Source organism: Dendrobates tinctorius, unplaced genomic scaffold (assembly GCF_039654945.1).
Source record: "Dendrobates tinctorius isolate UK_male_01 unplaced genomic scaffold, ASM3965494v1 ptg000040l, whole genome shotgun sequence".
Lineage (NCBI taxonomy): Eukaryota > Metazoa > Chordata > Amphibia > Anura > Dendrobatidae > Dendrobates > Dendrobates tinctorius.
The window spans coordinates 18,971,732-18,989,494 of NW_027361708.1; positions in this window are offsets into that span (position 1 = coordinate 18,971,732).

Here is a 17,763-nt window from a genome sequence, read left to right on the forward strand (position 1 = left end):
AAAAAGCAGTTTGCACAGCAGTGTGCAAACAGCAATGCAGCTATCAGGGAGCCTTAAAAGGCAGCCTAATAACCAACAGAGCTGATATACAGAAATAGAGCCGCCCCTGTCACTGCACACAAAGTGTTGTGTTTAAGTGGAAATCGCTAACAGCAGAAGCAGTTTTTTGGTTCTTCTTCCCTGCCTAACGCTCTCCCTTATTCTGAATCAGCAGCAGCAACCTCTCCCTAATGCTAAGATCGGCTGAAGTAAGTTGGCAGTCGGCGTTCACGCCCTTTCATAGTCCCTCTGACGCCACACAAAGCCAGCCAATCACTTGCTTGCCCTTCTCAAAGATGGTGGTGACTAGAGTTGAGCGAAACGGGTCGAAAAATTTCAAAAGTCGCCGACTTTTGTCAAAGTCGGGTTTCATGAAACGAAACCCGACCCTAGGATGAGGTCGGCCACGAGGTCGGCGACTTAAGCGCCAAAGTCGCGTTTCAAAAGTTTGTTTTGCGCTCTTTTTCAGCCAATCAGGATCCACGGACACTGTGGGCAACGTGATGACATAGGCAGGGGTCACCACCATCTTTCAGAAGGGCATGCAAGTGATTGGCTTGCTTTGGTGGGCGTCACAGGGGGTATAAAAGGGCGTGCACGCCGACCGCCATCTTACTTCTGCCGATCTCAGTATAGGGAGAGGTTGCTGCTGATTCTGTAGGGAGAGCGTTAGGCAGGGAAGATGACAAAAAACTGCTTCTGCTGCTAGCGATTTGGCCTGCACAACACACCAGTCACTGTGTGTGCAGTGCAAGGGGAGGCTATATAGTGATGTATCAGTGGTGTTGGTTGTTGGGCTGCCTTCTAAGGCTTCCTGACATTCCTGCATTGCTGTTTACCCACTGCTCCACAAACTGCTTTTTTAAAAGCAATCCCAATTTTTTTTTTTGTCCTGCTGAGAAGAAAAAAAAACTGCTTCTGCTGCTAGCAATTTGGCCTGCACAACACACCAGTCACTGTGTGTGCAGTGCAAGGGGAGGCTATATAGTGGTGTATCAGTGGTGTTGGTTGTTGGGCTACCTTTTAAGGCTTCCTGACAGGCTGGCATTGCTGTTTACCCACTGCTCCGCAAACTGCTTTTTTAAAAGCAATCCAATCTCCCTTATCCTCTAGTCACTTTTGTCACAGCTGTGCCATCGAGACTGTCACATAGCGCTCAGATATTCATTGGGCCTCACACAATCCAAAAGTGTCCAGTGTCCAAAAGTGTGTGCAGAGATTCAAAATCTCCCTTATCCTCTAGTCACTTTGGTCACAGCTGTGCCATCGAGCCTGTCACATAGCGCTCAGATATTCATTGGGCCTCACACAATCCAAAAGTGTCCAGTGTCCAAAAGTGTGTGCAGAGATTCAAAATCTCCCTTATCCTCTAGTCACTTTGGTCACAGCTGTGCCATCGAGCCTGTGACATAGCGCTCAGATATCAGTGGGCCTCACACAATCCAAAAGTGTCCAGTGTCCAAAAGTGTGTGCAGAGATTCAAAATCTCCCTTATCCTCCAGTCACTTTGGTCACAGCAGCTGTGCCATCGAGCCTGTCACATAGCGCTCAGATATTCATTGGGCCTCACACAATCCAAAAGTGTCCAGTGTCCAAAAGTGTGTGCAGAGATTCAAAATCTCCCTTATCCTCTAGTCACTTTGGTCACAGCTGTGCCATCGAGCCTGTCACATAGCGCTCAGATATTCATTGGGCCTCACACAATCCAAAAGTGTCCAGTGTCTAAAAGTGTGTGCAGAGATTCAAAATCTCCCTTATCCTCTAGTCACTTTGGTCACAGCTGTGCCATCGAGCCTGTGACATAGCACTCAGTTATCAGTGGGCCTCACACAATCCAAAAGTGTCCAGTGTCCAAAAGTGTGTGCAGAGATTCAAAATCTCCCTTATCCTCTAGTCACTTTGGTCACAGCTGTGCCATCGAGCCTGTCACATAGCGCTCAGATATCAGTGAGCCTCACACAATCCAAAAGTGTCCAGTGTCCACAAGTGTCTGCAGAAATTCTAAATCTCCCTTGTCCTACAGACACATTGTACCTTGTTTTACATTACTATATAGTTTGTTGGATTTTGTCTACATTTCTACCAAAAATGAGGAAGGCTGGTGGAAGAGGCCGTGGAATTGGGCGGTGGTTGGCAGCTGGTAATGATGGTGTTGGTGGTGGATCTGATGGTAGTGGCAAGAGCAAAATAGGACCGAATGCAGGAGGTGTTGAGCCTGCGTCATCGTCTGGCTACATAAGGCCTCGAATGCTTAGTTTTCTAGGAGTTGGCAAACCGCTTTTAAAGCCAGAGCATCAGGAAAAAGTTTTGTCTTACATTGCTGACTAAGCCTCCAGCTCTATCACCTCCTCTTCTTCAGTTGTAAAAAGTAAAAGCACTGAGTCATCATTGGAGGCTCATGTTCATCAACCACACCTTTCCTTGTGTCCTTCACCCCAACCAAGATTGAAGGATGACGCAGGCCATACTACTGATTACTCCATGGAGCTGTTTTCACATACCATGCCTGGTTTATCAAGTGAAATGGTGAATTACCCAGGCCAAGATGAATCTGACATGGAGTGCACTGATGCACAGCCGCTGATGGATGATTCTGCTGGTACATTCACTCAGAGCACTACATTGTCCTCGCAGTGTACAGAGCCAGATTCTGACCCTGATGAGACTCAGGTGCCCCTTCCCGCACACTATACCACCATACATGGTGACACAGAGGAAGGTGCACATGACATAGAAGAGGAGGTGATGGATGACCCAGTTGTTGACCCAGATTGGCATCCATTGGTGCTGCTTCCAATAGCTCAGATGAGGAGCATCCACAGCAGACATCGACATCGCAACAGCTGTTATCTGGCAGGCCCGGAGCACTCCAAAGACAGGTTCCAAACATCAAAAGAGTTGCTGGACAGCTTGTCCAGAGGGTCAAAAGATCACAGCGTGCTAGGCAGCAAAATGTCTGCCAAAGTAGGAAGAGTGCAGTGTGGCACTTTTTTGACCAAAATCCTCATGATCAGGCCAAGGTTATCTGTAAGAAGTGCGCAAAGACCTTTAGCCGAGGGAAAAATCTGAAAAATTTGAATACCAGTTGCATGCTTAGACATTTAACCAGCATGCACTTGCAAGCGTGGACACAACACCAAACCTCAAGTGCCACATGTGCAACTGATGACAACGAAGGTAGTCAGCAACGCTACATTGTTTCCCCCACTGTAAGCCCACCGGTTAGCACAGCAGCAAATGTTGAGGTGTCGTTGCAAGGCCACAGTAGTCAGGGAATCCCACTGTTGTATCAACGAAAGACTGAATCTAGGCCATCAGAAAGAACACCAACTCCATCACCATCATCAACCCTCTCTCAGTCCGCCCTGTCCACCGCTACTTCCATCATATGCAGCTCTCAAGTCCAGCTCACCCTCCCAGACACTATGAGTAGGTCAAGAAAGTACTCAGTCTCTCATCCGTGTACACTGGGTTTGAACGCCCACATTGCCAAACTAATCTCGTTTGAGATGATGCCCTTTCGGTTGGTGGAAAGCACAGCTTTCCGCGAACTCATGGCCTATGCAGTACCACGCTATGACCTACCCAGTCGCCACTTCTTCTCTCGCAAAGCCATCCCAGCCCTCCACCATCATGTGAAAGACCGCATTGTCCATGCACTCAAGCAGTCAGTGAGCGGAAAGGCGCACCTCACAACTGATGCATGGTCCAGTCGGCATGGCCAGGGCCGTTACGTGTCGATCACTGCGCACTGGGTTAATGTGGTGGATGCAGGGTCCACAGGGGACAGCGGTGGTGGGACAGTGCTGCCTAGCCCACGGTATAGGAAACAGTTGGCTGTAGGCGTTCGACCCTCCTCCTCCTCCTCCTCCAGAAGCGAAAGCTCGTCCACAGAGCGCAGTCGTACGAGCCCTCCATCTGCAGCTGCCACTGTTGCACACAATGTGCCCCCCTATCGAGCAGCTAGTGGAAAGCGTCAGCAGGCTGTGTTGCAGATGATGTGTTTGGGCAACAGACACACCGCCAAGGTGCTGGCCGAGTACTTGAAGCGACAAACTGAGTCATGGCTGGGCAGTGTACATCTTGAGGCAGGCAAGGTAGTTAGTGATAACGGCCGTAATTTTGTGGCAGCCATAGCCCTTTCAAAACTCAGCCACATACCTTGCTTGGCTCACACCTTGAACCTGGTGGTGCAGTGCTTCCTCAAAAATTATCCGGAGTTAACAGCCCTGCTCCAGAAGGTGCGAAGACTGTGCGCGCACATCCGCCGGTCGCCTGTACACTCCGTTCGTATGCAGAAGCTGCAGCGATTGCTCCACCTTCCCAACCACCGCCTCATTATCGACATTGCAACAAGGTGGAACTCCACCCTGCACATGGTGGAGCGGCTGTGCGAGCAGAGGCAGGCCATAATGCATTTGTGGGAGGATACACGGCCAGGCACTTTGAGAGCAGACATGGAGTTGACAGGTGTGCAGTGGTCGAAGCTGAAAGACCTCTGTAAAGTCCTTCAGTGTTTTGAGGAATGCACACGGCTGGTAAGCGCAGACGACGCCATCCTAAGCATGAGCATCCCACTTATGCGTCTGCTCATGCAAACTTTGACGCACCTTAAGGAGCAGGCGTCTTCAGTCAATGTTGATGAGGAGGAAGAGGAGGAGGGAATCCTTGATGACATTCAGCCATTGTCTGCTCAGGGACCTCTCCTGGACGAGGTGGAGGAAGAAGAGGAGGGGAGGAGGATGCATCTCGTGGGGCAAGTGAAAATGTTGGCGTGGCAAGGTCTGGTACAGGGTTTGTGCGTGACTGGAGGGATGTGGATTTGCCAGAAAGTGCTCCTCCACCCAGCACTCGCAGTGCATCATTGACACCGGGAACATTGGCCCACATGTCAGATTATGCCTTGCAGATCCTAAAAAGGGACCCCCGCATTGCCAAAATGATGAACGATGACGACTACTGGTTGGACAGCATCCTGGATCCACGCTATAAAGGCAAATTATAAAACATCATGCCACAGGAGAACCTTGATCTAATATTGGCTAATAAACAAGCAACTCTGGTAAATCGGTTGCTTGAGGCATTCCCAGCACACAGCAGCGGTGATGGTTCTCACACGAGCCGTACGGGCTGGGGGCAGCTTGGCAGAGGTGTTCGTGGTGCACACAGCAGAAGTGGCATTGGAGACAGGGGTTTCATGACAATGTTGTGGACTGATTTTTCAAATACCGCTCACACAACTGGTAATACTGCATCGATGGAAAGTGACAGGAGACAGCAGTTGTCAACTATGGTTACAAACTACTTTTCCTCCCATATCGATGTTCTCCCACACAGGTCATTCCCCTTTGACTATTGGGCCGCTAAACTGGACACCTGGCCTGAATTGGCACAATATGCCTTACAGGAGCTCGCTTGCCCAGCTGCAAGTGTGCTATCGGAAAGAGTCTTCAGTGCCGCTGGATCAATCCTGACTGAAAAAAGGACCCGTCTGTCAACCCAAAATGTGGATGATCTAACCTTCATTAAAATGAACCACGCATGGGTTTCCAAGGATTTTGTCCCACCTTCCCCTGATGACACATAGGGTGACAGAAAAATGGCTTGCTTTGGTCCACCTCTTCCTGGTACTTCACCTATTTCGCCTTTTGCATCAGCTGAATGTCCAGCATCAACATATGCCACTTTCTAAAACTCCCTAACTGTGCTGCCTCCCCCCCCATGGCCGGGGTCACCACCTACCGCACGACACCGTGCGAGTGCCGTTGCCCTGGACAGGTGGGTAGGCCAACTCTTGGGTACGGGCACTGGCACAGGGTCCCTCATAGTGCAATCAAGTGTCTCTGACGGTGGTGGTGCACACCCGCCGTCAGACACACCGCTGTACTATGAGGGGCCCAGTGCCAGTACCGACGCCCACGAGTGGGCCCCCCTTGCTTGGGCAGGGCCCCAGCATTTGCAATCTTTACCTCTCCCTGCTCCTCCGCTGTGTAATCTGGGCCGTCAAATCCATACTGTGCCTGACACCGTCTGAGCCTGCCTCCTGATGTATAGACATATATTTTGAATGTGTACGCTATCCATACATGTTAACCAGGGAAACGGTACCCTTTCTAACCTTTGTGCAATCACGTGCAATCCATACTGGGCCTAACACCGTCTGAGCCTGCCTCCTGATGTATAGACATATATTTTGAATGTGTACGCTATCCATACATGTTATCCGGGGAAACGGTACCCTTTCTAACCTTTGTGCAATCACGTGCAATCCATACTGGGCCTAACACCGTCTGAGCCTGCCTCCTGAGACATATATTTTGAATGTGTACGCTATCCATACATGTTATCCGGGGAAACGGTACCCTTTCTAACCTTTGTGCAATCACGTGCAATCCATACTGGGCTTAACACCGTCTGAGCCTGCCTCCTGAGACATATATTTTGAATGTGTACGCTATCCATACATGTTATCTGGGGATACGGTACCCTTTCTCACCTTTGTGCAATCACGTGTAATCCATACTGGGCGTGAGAACGGCTGGCGAGCTGTTAAGCAAGCTACAGCACCTGTGGTTTGCACACGTAAGTTTTTAATTTTTTCAGGAATGACGGTTAGGCCTAATTCCGGAACTGCGGTTGACCTGCACTTACTGGGAAATCATTGTTCGCGGGTAATAATTGTAATCAGTGATCCCCATCACTAACGTTGTTCAGCGGGTTATCTGCACCTGTAAGCAACAAACGCTGGCCTTTTCAGTGTAGCGCACATGCAGCCACGGACATGTAAGGGCATGACACACCAGTTATTGGCCAATCTCATGTGCCAGAGCCTCACGTGTCCCTCTAGTAAGCCGGACTCGGACCGCGGGGCATGACGGAGTCTCGTTCGTTAACGGAATTAAGCTTGCAATGTGTGCATCTGTTCTGTAGCTGGCATGGTTGAGGTTTCCCAGGTGGAGTCAAATTTAACCGTAGGCTCCACTCCTGGTGGTGCCCTTCTGGACATTCCTTTAAGGTTCAGCTTTGCAACCATACTGCCCACGTAAAACAAACACTTTGCCTTCATGAACGCTGTTTGGAGGGTCATGACTCGTGGGAATAACGCCGCCCAATCAGTTGACCTGCTAGAGAGATCCTTTGTTGCTCCCAAGCATGACATCACACTCCCTAGGAAGAAGGTAATGCCACTGTGGCGACCGTACTCCTGGGGGCGACACAAGTGCACTGATGCCCAGCCACTGCTCGATGAATCTGCTGGTACATTGACCCAGACCACTACATTCCCCTCGCACGCTACACGACCTGAATCTGACCCTGATGAAACTCAGGTTACCCTTCCCATATACAGTTCCATCTTACACGGTGACAAAGAGGAAGCTGCAGATGAAAGTGCAGGTTCGGCCACCCGCCATCAGACACACCACCGTACTATCAGGGGCCCTGTGCCAGTGCCGTCGCCAACGAGTGAGCCCCCCCTGCTTGCCCAGGATCACAGCACTTGCAAAGTTGAAATACTGTGCAGTGAGATGGAAGATGGGGACGACGAGGAGTCCAGACAAGTACAGGGATTCCCTAGTGAGGAGACTTATTTGATTGTTTTCAATATTGGGACAGCAATTTTTGGGGAGCACTATACTCTGGAGAATGATAGATGGGGCCCACCATACACTGGAACATTCCAAAGGTGGACATCAGACACTGGAGCAGCATTTACAGGGCCCATTATACACTAGAGCATTAGAAATGGGGCCCATTATGTTTGGAGCATTATTTGGGCCCATAAGACAGTGGAGCTTCATCCATGGGGACCAACATATACTGTAGCATTATGTGGAGCTCATCATATACTGTTTCAAACATTATATGGGACCAATGATTCTGTATGGAGAAATAGATGGGCCTCGTCATGAGATGTAAAAAGTGAGGTATTTTTCATTGTACTATACCGCTATTTCTCTGCCGTATCGGAGCATGATGAGTTGTGGTATGTGTTAAAGGGGCGCTCTTTCGCCCAGGGCACATGAAAACCTGCAGCCAGCCCTCCCCCCCCACAACTTTAGCCAAATAACCCCCATTTTTCAGTGCGTAACTTGTATTATGAAGTTAATTAAGGTTGACAAGCTTAAGTAAGAAGAATTGATGCTTTTGGCATTCAAATGGGCACTGTAGGTGTGTTTCCTGTCCTCCTCTCACTGCCAACTTTTATTCCCCATTGACTTACATTGGGTTTCGTGTTTCGGGACGACCCCGACTTTTCCCTATAATCGGACGATCTTGCTCGACCCGACTTTTGGAAAAGTCAGGTTTCACGAAACGAAACGCGACCCTAAAAAACCAAAAGTCGCTCAACTCTAGTGGTGACCAATGCCTATGACATCGCGTTGCCCACAGTGTGCGTCCTCCATCATTGGCTGAAAAAGGGCGCTGGAAGCATCTTTTGAAACGTGACTTTGATGATCCGGTCGCCGACCTCGTGGCCGACCTCACGCTATGGTCGGGTTTCGTTTCATGAATCTCGACTTCAGCGAAAGTCACCGACATTTGAATATGACCGACCCGTTTCGCTCAACTCTAATTGACACCAGTTTGATAACCAAAAATATTTTTTTACCTACAGTCCAGATATTTTAAAGTTTGTTTTTCCCGCAAACGGATCACATACAAGTTCGCTGCCAATTCAGCCATTTTGTAGTGAGCATCCAAATTATTGTAGTCCGTTTAAAATGGGCAAGGCATGTGTCAAGGGATGGGGAAGTGGATGTGATAGAATGGTGCATGCAGACGCCAAGGCCGTGGGCAAGCTGAAATTGTGCCACAACAAACAACCACATCTTCTTGCCAAACCTTCATGACCCATTTACTTGGGGCCTGCAGCAGGACATCACTATTGAAACCAGAACAGTGTGAAACAGTTGTTGGTTGGTTAGCGGATAATGCTTTTAGTCAGTTTGCCACCACCCCCACTACTACCCTGTCTTCCATACGGTCAAGCCTGAGTAGCTGTGAGTCTTGACCACATATTCCTCACCCTGATCCTCCTTCCTCCCACCATGCCCAATGCCAGGAGACAACTGATCCCACACTTGGACACTCCGGAGAGCTGTTCAGTTTTCCATTTATATATTCGGGCCTCTCGCTCGGTCCACTTGAAGCAGGGCAAGATGAGATCGCATGTAGCGATGCCCAAATATTTGAGCAGCGATGGTCACACTAAGGCAACGGTGGAAACGATTCACAAGAGGTGGACAATGATGAGACATAATTGCCAGCAAGTCAGGAAGAGGACTAGGGTGCAGAAGTGGAATCCGAGGAGGTGGATGATATAGTAATTGACCCAACCTGGCAGGAGGACATGCAGAGTGAGGACAGCAGCACACAGGGGGAGGGAGGCATAGCACCAACAGGCAGGAAGAAGCAGTGTGGTGGAAGTAGACAGAAGGCGGGCAACCGTTCCTCGTAACACCAGCACGACGTAAGTTGGCAGTACAACTGTTCTTCCAGAGTCTGGTTGTTTTTTAAAGACTCTGCTGATAACCCCAAACAGGTTGTTCTGCCTTCTTCCACGTATGACGCTGTGTGGATTCCAGCATATGGCTAAACCCTTCATACACTCCCAGTAAAAAGACTGTATGGATGCTTAAGCCTATGTTTATTGAGATGATGATGAACTTAGTAACGGAGAACAACAATGGTAGATGATAACGGATGATATAGTGGATGAGATCGGATGATATAGTGGATGAGATTGGATGATATAGTGGATGAGATCGGGTAAAAACTACAAAGAAACAGACAGTATATCAGTACTGGCAGATAACAGAACAACAGCAGTAATGCAGGGGCTATTACATCAGTAACAGGAGTATTACAGAGGTTGCACAATACAACACATAATGCAGTTAAGAGGGATATCTAAGCAAACTTAGGCTGCAGCATTGTACTACCCTAAACAAAGATACATCTATCTAACATGCAGTGCAAAGAGCATTACAACTAGCTGGAAAGTACATTGCACAATATACCTTTCTCATAAGACACTGCACAGAGGCTGCATGATGGCTAGCCAGCACAGATACATTGCACAAACACATAACTGTACTAAACCCTCACCGGAATTCGCTTGACAGAAGCAGTTATTTTCAGGGAGCAGGACACGTGTGTGTAACTCCAAGATCAGGGGAGAAAATGGCTACAAGTTCTCTGGCCCGGAGGAAACTTAGAGGGCGGTTCTACAAAGAACAAGCTATTAAAGGGAGAGGTTCCTAAATCCAGGAACAGAAAAAGGGAACAACTGTGACATCTAATGTTCATAGCTGGCACAGCACTTATGAAGATACTTGCTGAACATACATGGGCAGAACACTCCCCACTTGGAATCAATGGATGCCACTATTTGGTTCTTTTGGGGACAATAACAATACAAGTTCAGTAACTGGCCTGAGGAACAGTTTGTTCTCCCCAAGTTTGTACACTTTGTGTTAGGCATCAGGTTTCTGCATCTGCTCTGCAGGAATCCAGAGCCTCACATTCTGCGTTCTCCTGTTGTCTTTCTACTGCAGAGAAGATTACTTTGCAGCAGTCCGCTCCAGAGACTAAGTCCCTCTGTGCTCCTACTGGGCATGCTCACAAGACGATTTCCCATTGGAGATCGGGAGTCATGTGTCCAGGTCCTGTTCCAGATCTCATTGGTCCATCTCGGAGATCTGGAAGGTCCCACACGGCTATAAAAAGCATGCATGACCGTTCGGCCATGCGCTAGTATAGACTTTTCAAGCTAAATGTGTGAATGGTAATGGATGTATGACTCTGGTGACTGAATCATTTGAAACCCCTTCCCTCTGATATTACGCATGTGGTTAGGGAATTAGTTCAGTAGTCTGTGGCAAGCCTTAGGCCACTGTGCACACCGCACCTCTGCGCTAGCGTACGACATAGCGCCTGCTTTGTAGCTGTGTCGTCCAGCAGCAGTGTCCTGCACCGTGCTGCAGCTGCAGCCCTTCTTGGCGTTCACAGTAGCGACGCCGCACACATGGTAGGTCTAGACGGATGCAGCCCCTCTGTCTTAGTTCCTGCTCCTGTGACCTTATACCGTGTGTGCATTTACCTGAGGCCTGTGACTCAAACAGGCTCAGCCATTTGTATGTTTTTGTTGCGGCGCCTCAGTGTGTGAACAGAGCCTGCTCTGCGCACTTCGGGTGAAGATGAACCCGTGTGCATTATATCGTCATATTGCTCGTCTGCCATTATTCAGCAGTGAAATTTGCGCACTTTCCCATCCTTGCTGGGAAGACGCTTAGTGACTAGGCCGAGTGGCCACTCGTTTTGATGTGACTGACTGTCTTTGACAAGTACATCACCGGGTTGGATGTTTGGGTGGTCTTTTTGCCACTTGTCCAGGTTTGCAGAGTGGAGAGGTATTGCTTCTTCCATCTGTCCCAGAAGACATTGGACACACTTTGTACTCTGTTGTCATCTATAGAGATCTTTATCGTTGAATTCTCCAAGTGGAGCTCTCGAGATGCAGGTTTTCTGCGTGAGTAGCATTTCAGGAGTAAGGACTGTCGGGTCTCCGGAATCGCTGGAAAGTGCTGTCAGTGGCTTCGCGTTCATGAAAGCTAATACCTCGGCCAAGAACATAGTTAAACTCTCAAGTGTGTCTGGTGTTTGTTTGTAAAGAAGATAGTGTCTAGTATTTTGCATGCTATGCCTATCATTCTCTCCCAGGCACCTCCCATGTGCGAATAGTGTGGTGGATTGAAAGTCCAGGTGCATCCTTGCTCGCCTAGGTACCTTTCAACATTAGCGATGTCTAAATTGGAAGGAAATTGGAGTTCTCTTGCCGCTCCGATGAAATTCGTACCTTGGTTAGATCAAATATGTTTCACAGGGCCTCTGATTGCGGTGAAGCTTCGAAACGCATTTAGAAAACCTTAAGTGTCCATAGACTCGATTACTACGATATGAACAGCTCTGATGGAGACACACGTGAATAGAACTGCCCAACACTTTGCTTCAGTATTGATCTTCCTAGTGCGTCGAGTAGCCATGGACCAAGGACCGAATACTTCTAGTCCAACGTTGGTGATGGGAGGTTCAGTACTAAGTCTGTCGGATGGAAGATTGGCCATCTTCGGACTTTGGAACATGCCACGGAGTTTGCGACATGTAACACAGTTAAAGATGAGTTTGTTCATGCTTCTCTTTGCACTGACTATCCATAGTCCAGCCACCCGCAGATTTCCTTTGGTAAACAAACGGCCTTGGTGTCTCACTAAGTCATGATGATGCTGAATGAGCAGGGTTGTGACATGATGACATCCAGGGATTATTACCGGGTGTTTCTCTGAAACTTCTACCTCAGCTTCTTGAAGACGACCACCTACTCTTAGCAGCTCGTCTTGGTCGACAATTGGATCGAGCTTCTTTAGCACACTGTCTCCAGGAATGAGTTGTCCCTTGTTGAGCTTGTTTATTTCTCTGGGGTAGGTTTCCTTTTGTACAACACAAAGTATTGTAACCTTGGCTCTTTCCAGGTTGAGGGCGGTAAACGAATGCTTGCAGTGATGCCAACCGTTACAAGATCCCTGGCTTGCAGGTAATGCTGACTTATAGGACTGGGCCACATGAAGCAGACAAGCAATGGCTCGAGCAAGTGACTTCCAGGTTGAAAACCTAATGTTAGGGCTGGCGGAACTCACCAAATAATAAAATAATAGTAAGGTGCATTTGCAGCCCGGGTTCCACCGTGCAGGGGTGGTAAACTGCTGCTTAGTAATGGTGGAAGTATAAAGCTGTGCACAGAAGGTCACACGTGGGTTAACGTCAACCAGTGTGAACTGAAGAAAACTCTTTTAACTCACAGAGCCGCGCTACCGCAGAACATAAATGCCAGTGCCTGTTTAGCTCACAGAGCCCGGCCAGGGAGCGCACAGAAAGCGGTCACAGAACTCTGCCCCAAGGACACAGGGTCAGAGTCCCTCTAGACCTTCTGAGTGCGCGGCGTCACACCTGCGGATGCCACTATAGATGCTGACTATGGTGTATCGAGCACGTGCACCGTGGCGTGCCAAGCCACTGGTGGACACTGATGCCTGTCTCAGACTCTGTCCTACCTACACCTAAGCCTCGACGTTTAATAGGCTAGGCTGCACAACACATGCATACCAAGGGTAGGGGTTTCCAATGAGTCATTCACCAGAGACATTCATACATGCATACAGCACTCACTCCTCATAGTCTGATAATGCAGTGTATACCTTTTATAGCAGCGTCCTTCCGGGACCTTCCTGACCTTTCAGATGGTCCAATCCGAGCTGGAGAAGGACCTGAGCATGTGACCTCCGATCTCCAGTCCCTGGAGAAGCTCACTGCTGACCAGCATGCATTGCTATAGCTGGACCAGAGGTGGCAGCAGCAACCAAGCCCACAGAGCTGGTCTGAGCAGAGCACCTGGATCAACGAGTCTGCTGAGCAGGATCCTCTGCGGCCGAAGGGGAATGGGAGACTGCCGAATGCAAGGCTCGGGATTCCTGCTGTGCAGCGGCAGGAACCCGATGCCTAACACCTGCTGAACCGATGAGATTCCAGGTGATGACTTGAAATCACAGTATGCAGAGCAGACACTTGAGGATGGAGCTCTTCTTCATCAGCATCTGGATCCACTAGTTCAAACGTATCAGGCCTGCCGATGTGGGGCATCGAACGGTACAAGGAAGCAGGGCCTGTGAACCATGTAGAGTCCTTAAGATGACTTGGAGCAACGGATCTAGTCGCATGGTCTGCAGGATTGTGGTGAGTAGGTACATAGTGCCACTGATTATGGCAGGTGGATCTTCTTATCCTCAGTACCCGGTTGCTGACATAGCCATAAAAGCATCGTAATTCATTGCAGATGTATCCTAGTACCACTTTGCTATCGGTGTAACTCTCCTTCTTTTGTCTCCAGATTCATCATATTTGAGATAAGCTCGGCAAACCCAACTGAGAGGACAGCAGCATAGAGTTCCAGTCTGGGTATCGTGTGTTCATGGAGTGGTGCCCTTTTAGTCTGGCTCATCACAAACCTGGCTCTGTTTGTTTACATCTGTGGTTTTGAGATAAGCTACTGCTGCGATCGCTTTGACTAATGCGTCACATAAGATACAAAGTCTTTGTGCCTTGACTTCTGTGGATGGCACAGGAGCATACGGTCGTTTCACACGGAGATCGGTCAAGGCCTCGAGAGACCTCGTCCACTCTGCCCACAGGTCTGCTTTTTCTGCTGGAAGTGGATCGTCCCAATCAGACGTGTCTTGGGTGAAGACTCTCAGCATCATTTTTCCTTGGATAGTTACTGGAGCTACGAATCCCAGGGGGTCATATAGACTATTCACAAAAGAGAGAACTCCTCTGCGCGTGAATGATTTTTCATCTTTACTCATCTGGAAGGTGAAGGCATCTGTCTTCAGATCCTAAAGCAATCCAAGGCTCCACTGCATGGGAAGGGAGTCGATGCTTAGGTCTAGGTCTTTTAGATCACTGGAATAGTCTTGAGAGGGAAAGGCTTCCATCAACTCTTGGCTGTTGGAGGAAATCTTGTGTAACCTTAGGTTAGACTGAGCGAGCATTTTTTGAGCCCTTTCTAGTAGACTGATTGCAGCCTTATTTGTTGGTGTGGACTTCAAACAGTTGTCTACGTAGAAGTCCTTTTCTACGAAAGATACCCATACTTTTCTTCGCCCTCTTTGGTGGAATTTCAAAGAACATAGATAGCAACTGCTGGGAAAGGGCTATTTCTGAAGATGTGCACCCTCATCCGGTATTCTGTGATGTCTTTGTCCGGAACATTGTCACGGTACCAGAAGAACCTCAAGTGGTTTCTGTCGTATGTCTGCCATAAATGCGACTGTATCTCTGCGGAAAGAAAATAATACTTACAGAAGTCTGTTGTTGAGGTCTGGATCCGACAGTAGGACTGTCACGCCATACTGTCTGTACATGGTAGTCGGCGTGACAATGCATGTCTTTGCTTTTAACCCTTTGCTCCTTTCCCACTAATTGAGCTGGGATACTGCTGGCTGTTACCTGTATGGAGGCTGCTCAGTTCCCTGCTCTGCTGCGTAGCCATACATGTGTTAGGTCTTTGCACTGCTGCTTGACCATCCGCATGTGCAGTCCCTAGTTGCCGCTGTGGAAGCTGTCCATGGGTTTCGAGGTCATTTGCAGCTGGTACATGACTTTCCATGTGTGTCTAGGCTTGCAGACACTGACAGGTGCTCTAAGCCTCAATTCCTGCACTGACTATGCTGCAATGGCTTCTGTGTGTGCTTAGTGTGTGTGCGGCCACACCTCCCCTGCTTTTATCAGGGTTAGTGTGTGTACTTGAAATGCTGTCCTCAGCCAATTGCTGAGGGGCAGCTCCTATATAAACTTCCCCTTCCATGCTGGGCGTGGCCAGAGCTACTCTCAAAGCTCCTGAACTTTGCCATGTGTGTTTTGTGTCTGTGTCCCTTGACCTCTCCTGTCTATGTTTTGGTGCCAAAGTCCTTGCCTTGATTCCTGCTTTGTCCTATTCCTGCGCCCTGCCCTGGAGGCGGTATATCCAGGCCTGAATCCTTGATCCTGTACCTGTCCTGTACCTGAACCTGTCTGAAGTGTGTCTGCTGTTATGTTTCTGGAATCCCTCTGTGTTTGGCGCCTCATACCCAGTGACTCTGAGTCTCTTGTAACCGGTGTTCCTACTGATCATCTATTACCCTGTACTCTGACTACCATGCGGTGCTAACTCCATGCAGGCCCAGCAACCCTGCGGTTTAAACACCATCACGCTTGAGTTCCTTCCTAGGTCCGATGCCCGGAGCCTGACGACCACAGTCTGGAACCTGATGACCGCTGCCTGGAGCCTGAAGCTTGATGTTGGTCGTGTCGGATGTCCAGAACCGAAGGACTCCTGCTTAATGTCTGCCGATGACTCTGATGTCCAGTCTGTGTCCTGATGTCCTAATGTCCAGCCTGTGTCCTGATGTCCTGCCATTTTCCTGATGTCCTGATGTCCAGCCTGTGTCCTGATGTCCTGATGTCTAGCCTGTGTCCTGATGTCCTGATGTCTAGCCTGTGTCCTGATGTCCTGATGTCCAGCCTGTGTCCTGATGTCCAGCCTGTGTCCTGATGTCCTGATATCCAGCTTGTATCCTGATGTCCTGCCTGTGTCCTGATGTACTAATGTCAGTCCTGATGTCCAGCCTATGTCCTGATGTCCTTATTTAACCTTATGTCCTGCATGTGTCCCAATGTCCCGCCTATGTGTGTCTCGGTGATCCTTTGGTGCCTTGGGGTCCACTGGGTAGTACCCTTCTGGGAGGTGTGGAATCGGGAGCCTGGCATAGCCCTGTTTCGTCATTGTACTGTGTGACTTTAGTTTAGTAAACTTTAAGTTCTTTATACCTGAAGTTGTGCGCTTGTAGGAGAGAGAGACCCCGCTGTGTAAACGGGCCGGAACTAAGGGGGCTGTCACCAAGGTTCCCAGGGGTCTGTTTCCGGGAGACATAATTAGAGGATGGATGAGAGATTCTTCTAGAAAGTTTGGGGGCGGAGCGGTTATAAAAGGAGCACAGGAAACAAGCAGGGGGCACTCGGCACAGAGAAAGAGAAGCAGGAGCCTAGGTGGCACTGGAGAGCAGGAGTGAGCCAGCTCCTTCCAGAGAGACAGGACGGGGGCTCACCTGATACTAGAAGAGCACGGCACCGAGCAACGTGAGGGAGTGACACAGACCTGACACCAGTGGCTGCACCCTGGAGACAGAGACCCGTGACCACCATAGCCCCGCTCCACACCGCGGCTGCGGCCTGTACGTTACCGTCCGCAGCCGCTACTGTCCCGATCCACACCATGGCTGCGGCCCAGATGCTGAATCCCGCAGCCACCACTGCTCCGCTCCAGACCGCGGCTGCGGCCGATACATCCAGGCCTGTGGCTGCCACCACCTCGCCTCCACGAGGGGCCCCAATGCTGAGGAATCCTCCTGGGACCTATTGTTCCCCTTCTACACCTGTGCATATGAACGCCAGAAGCCTGCGACAGCTCCTCGTCAGCTGGGCCCAGTGGCTGATAAGGCGAACTGACACCTCCCGGACACCAACTCTGCAGGACATCAGAGAAGGATAAGTGACACTCCATTGTTAGTTGATTACTAGTGTTGAGCATTCCGATACTGCAAATATCAGGTATCGGCCGATATTCGCTATATCGAGTTCCGATACCGAGTTCCGATATTTTTACAATATCGAATACCGGAATCGGAAGTTCCCATAATGCAATGAGGCAGTTGTGTTAGCCATGTTAACTAATGGCATGGCTGTGATTGGCTGCTGAAATGATGTCATCATGATGCGCTGTCTGTGCGGGCCTGCCGGGGGTCCGTGCGGGCCTACCGGGGGTCTGTGCGGGCTGCCAGGGGTCTGTGCGGGCCTGCCGGGGGTCTGTGCGGGCCTGCCGGGGGTCTGTGCGGGCCTGCCGGGGGTCTGTGCGGGCCTGCCGGGGGGTCTGTGTGGGCTGCCGGGGGTCTGTGTGGGCTGCCGGGGGTCTGTGCGGGCCTGCCGGGGGTTGTGTGTGTGTGCAGGCATCGTCCGATGGGACTACAAGTCCCATCGGGCTATGCCTGCTACAATGACAGTGATTGACACATTAGCCAATGATGAGACAGTAGTAGTCCCATCATCCGGCTAATGTGTTGAATGTAAAAAAAA